Source organism: Gallus gallus, chromosome 1 (assembly GCF_016699485.2).
Source record: "Gallus gallus isolate bGalGal1 chromosome 1, bGalGal1.mat.broiler.GRCg7b, whole genome shotgun sequence".
NCBI lineage: Eukaryota > Metazoa > Chordata > Aves > Galliformes > Phasianidae > Gallus > Gallus gallus.
In genome coordinates, this window is record NC_052532.1 from 25,712,710 (window position 1) to 25,718,046 (window position 5,337).

The following is a 5,337-nucleotide window of genomic DNA, read 5'->3' on the forward strand; positions in this document are numbered from 1 at the left end:
ATTTCATGTTACTCGATACACTGCTAATATAAACAATGTCTAATTACACTGACGACATACTTCCATGAAATGACCAATTAGAACATTTACTCATTCTAAATGTATGCTATTAGATACATTTCCACAGGCTTTCTGGTATTAATAAATTAGACATCAGCTAGTAGGAAGTGTAAGAACAGAATATGCGGGAGAAAAAGTTCTTTTTAAATAGGACAAAGAATATTTCAGTATGCAGATACAGTATACTAGGGGCTGTTACCTCCCATAAAGGTTCTCCCCCAACACCTTGCCCCCACCAAATTTTACAAATGAAAAGAAACTTATTCTCTGGGAGCATGAAATTTTGCAAATTTGTATACTCTTCTTGCTGAATCAAGAAGCTCATACCACGTCTTCAAGATGCAGGATAAAGGAGGCATGTGTTAGCATTTTAATATTTAGACCCACAAACCTACAGCGATTTGCGTTCAATTTCAAAACTGATTTATTGGCTGTGATGTGCAGTCAGTATGAATAATACAGAAGTGTCTCTTATTTATTTTATTTATTTTACTTTACTTATGTGTCAATAGCTTCCGCCAGAAAATATCAGTCCAGCATGTAACAACATCTTACAGAGTGACACAATCTGATAACAAAATCAAAACAGAAAAATATAATGAGAACAATCTCATCCTCATCTGAAGAAAAAATGCTGATTGTTCAAAACTGCTATTTTAATGATTGAATGGCTATCCCTTATGTAATCATGCTGAAAATTTTGCCGGTTAGTTAAAGTAAATAACAGCGCACCAGTATGTGCATTACCAAATCAAACTAGCATAAAGTATTAGAAATACTGGAAAAAATGAGACAGCTATTTGTGCAACTTAGATAAAAGAAAGGCATTTAGAATAAATGCATGAAGTACATCAAAACAAAAAAAAAAAAAAAGAAGAAGAAACTGAAAAATGATCTGAAATCATTGATATTAATAGTTACTGCACAGATGCCTAAAATACTTGACTGCTACACATGTCGACATGAGGTAAGATCTCCATCCTTCTCCCGCTTAAATGAGTACAAATGTTGGCACTTAATTGAGTGGGTTATGGTCAGGTGTTTTTCCTACCCCTGCTAGCTGATGTCCTAAACATTACCATTCTACTTAAATGAAAGCTTTTCTTGGAATAAAAGGCCACATGATGACATACAGATCTGACCACTAGGAATTCCTTGAGAGAAATAAAATGTAACTTAAAAGCTACAGCATGTGAATAATTACCATTTGCTAAAAGTAAGATTAACAAATGTTCTTTTAAGTCAATTGGTATATTCTAAATGTGCCCTACGTTGTCTTATCCAGGATATTTAAAAATAAACTATATGATAAACTTTGTCTGACTGTATTTAGGTTAATAAAAGAGAGTAATTAAAAGACTCTTACATTTTCTTCTAAGAGCTAGAAATTATTAAACTGTACAGAAAAGAATCCAGGCTTTTATTTAAAAAATCAATTTTTGAGCTGAATTGCAATAAATCAATAACAATGCTATTGTTCAATAGGTAATAATTGTCTTCATATAAACTGAAAATATTGTTTGGGATGATTAATATACAATGCTGCATTATGCATTTGGGAGTGTCGATGCATAATTTTTAGTTCTAATGTTATTATGTAATTGAGAGAACATGTTCATTTGCCCTAATAACTACTAAGATGCACTTAATAAAATGAAATGTAATAATACTTGTAATTTAATCTATTCATTGAAGTAATTTTAAAAGTCTACCATTCTCTTTAATGTGGATAACATTCATAATTTATAAAGTGTTGTGATGCAGAATTGACAATGCCATTGTTTTTTACACTTTGAGATGATTCTGCAGCCTTCATTATCTGCATACCAACCTCAGGATTATCAAGGGCAAACAAAAGATAATTAACACCAGAAACAGGCAAATGCAGGAGCTACTGAGTGAGGTTTCTCGTTTAATGCAGAACCTTTGAAAACTGGGAAATTGAATAAATACTTAAAACCTTTTTTTTTTTTCTTTTTCCACACTGCAGAAAATTATTTCAGTATGTTTTCTCCTCTCCATTACAAATGCCAGATTTTTTTTGCTATAAAACTATGTTGACACGTTCAGTAAATTATCATGTTAAGTATTATTTCAAAGTACCAACTGTTAATCCTCTGCAGCGTATTTTTCTGTGGAAAAGCAGGCAGGGTACTATGGTATAGATATTCAGAATCTATAGTTTCACTTACCCACAACGTGCATGCCAATAAGTCACCATCTATCCATGGCTGATTGGACAGTGCTCTAAGATAGGGGCAAAAACATCTCTTGCACTGATGTGTTTAATGATCAAGGTGCATTTTTATGTGCTAAAACCTTATAGGAAATGAAATGTGTGGCCATCTATGGCACTTTTATACTCAGATCAGAGTAGTAAAGGCTTACTAAATGCTGATATAGGTCCAGGACAATGTATTTCAGTGGGAATTCTAGAAACTTACTTTATGTTGTTGTTCAAGGAATCTTGACAATGATCCTGCACTGCATTCTATAAGGTTTGCTATGTAACTCATCATTTCAGAAATTAATCAGTGGAGATTCTCAACAAAGAGAATCTTTTGAATACAAGGCAAAGCATTGTATCATTAGACTCTTATCTGTGAATGAACATCCTTCTACAAATGGTCCAGGCAAAGTCATTTTACAAATGGAAAAATAGGGCAGTGACATTCAGAGATTCACACAATTTGCAGATGTTGATGACAGTCTGACTCCCCGCCCCTTACTTACATAAGAAATTCTTATTACAAGGGAATGTGATTATTAGCCTATGAGCCATCCATGAAAGATTCAGCCATTTGTGTTTAAATGGCATGATATATTACCATATATTACCACTTTTTACACTTTCTAACTGAAAATACCTGATAAGTAACTGATCCTTAAATTATATGCAAACAGAGGAGCTTGCTTTCAGTCCACTGCAGCAGGCTGACAGCGCTGCGTGGGGATGGGTGTAACATATTAAGATTCCAGCTGCATGACAACTCAGTAAGACTTGTTCTCTTCCAAGATATGGTGCCAGCAATACCTATGGCAGGGCCTATCTTTTAGGCCCTCATTTCTGCTGCCCTAATGGAGAAGAACCGTTCTCCCCTGCTCCCAATGCACAGTGAAAGGCGTGAGGAGGTGAATGTGAGAGCTTTGCTGTGCCCCTGAGATGACACCAGCAGTGTGGACAGGCCAAGGCCCAGTGCTCTCTCCATGTACTTAGTTCAGTTCTTAAGACAGTCAAGGTATTAAAGTGCCTAAAATCACACAGGCAGCTATGATGACTCTCAGGCATTAAGCTATCATTCTTTGCATCTTTACTACTGGACACCATCTGCATAATTCCGAAGCACAAGGCTCCAGACTCTTCCCACACTCTGTTCGGATGCTTGTGAATTTGGAACAACTTAAGAATCAGGATGTTAAAACTCCTTAGTGTTAGAGGTGCCTCTATTTTTTTTATTATTATTATTAAAATTCATATTTTTAGGAGATTGGCTTCTGTTCTACAAATATTTATATGAAAGCTTAACCTAAGGTCTGTAAAAAGAAGTGTACCATGATTGGACAAGATAGCATTTTCCTTTGATGCCACAAAGATTATTAGCTCCTTTGTGTCATTTCACTTATTCAAAGCACAACCTCACTTCACTGAACTGTTCTTCTGTTTAGCTCTCCTTCCCCTGCAGGAAAACAAGGCATACTATCTACTATCTTGAAATACTTTTAATAATGAAACTTTTTCATTTACACATGGGAAAACACAGAGTTGCAGCCTTACCATCAGGCATACACTGTGCCCAACAATGTCAGCGAACAGCTGAAGCTTCCCAAACAACCACTACCTCCCATCCATCCACACCCACCAACTGAAACAGAAGACACAACCCCTGTGTAGACAGTTCACAAACTGAGTAGACAGTATAGAGATTCTCCATTACAGAGACACTTTGCTTTCATACCTTATCCTTTTAACTGCTAATAATGGGCAACAATAGCAACAAGAATACAACTAATTTCCTAACCTTTGCATGTATTATGAAACTCTTTTTCAAAAGTTGTCCCTAGAGCTACCTTGCACGATTTTGTGAACAACTTTTCAGCATCTGTGGTGTTCATGGTTTTATTCTAAAAGCTTATCGTGGACTGGGATTTTCAGAGATTTGTAGTAAATAAGGAGGAATACTGCGGTTAGCAGTCACAGAGAGCTAAAATAGTGCACGCTCTTATTTATGTATTTTTAATACTTTTCACTGTGTTTAATATTCTATCATTGCTATACAGTCATGTTTTCTATATATTTATCTTACCAGAAAATATGTTTTGGAAAATGTATGTGATTCTTTCTGGAATGGCACAACAGTTAAAAGATGCAGCAATTCAATCTGTATGAACAATTCCCACCTGTGTCAATGGGAATTTTGTGATGAACTGAAAACAATTATGTAATAAAATTATATAACATCATATATATTATATAATTATATAATAAAATGCAGATATTTAAAGGTATGAATATGTATGAGCATGTGCATGAGCCAGAGTTTAATTTTGTTTGTCAGAATTTAGAAACTTAACAGATGAGCTTACTAGAACTACTCTATTTTGCCTGATACCCCTATGAGAAAATCCAAGACTGTCTTTTCAGTTACTGAGTTCTTATCACTTAATGTAACCTAGCAATCTTTTGAACTGCTTTAGCTGTGTAAAGGCTCACATGCTATGATCTATGTTATAATTTGAAGTGGATCAGTATTCATTGTTGCAATACATACATATTAAGAGCTTTATGATACACCCCCGTGTGGGACCATCTTACTGTAATATAAATGGGTACACAGTAAACTGGCTTGTTCCAAAGCTGTATGCTCCACAGAAACAAAGATCTCAAAACAACAGAGATTCATCAGAGTAGAGTTTTCTATAACTAGACAGTACAACTGCAGACAGCTCTATTTACAGCCTGTACATGAGGCAAAAATAGCTTCATTTAGGCCTATATCTGCAGTAAATTACCTGAAACTCTTGAAGGAAGGCAGAGAAAGGTAGAGAGGACTGGCAATAAGCCCCCAAGAAATTCAAATGAACAGGTTAACAAACATATCATATAAATGAATTAAAGTGTATGAAAAGGGTTATGCATACATTGTACAGGATATAGGTTGATTTTTCTCCCTGAAAATACAAGCGCAGCAGACATGTGCACCCAGAAATTTGTTGCCTGACAGTGAAGTAAGAGTAGATGACAACACTTGCAGAAAAAATGTTCCCTTAACTGATTAT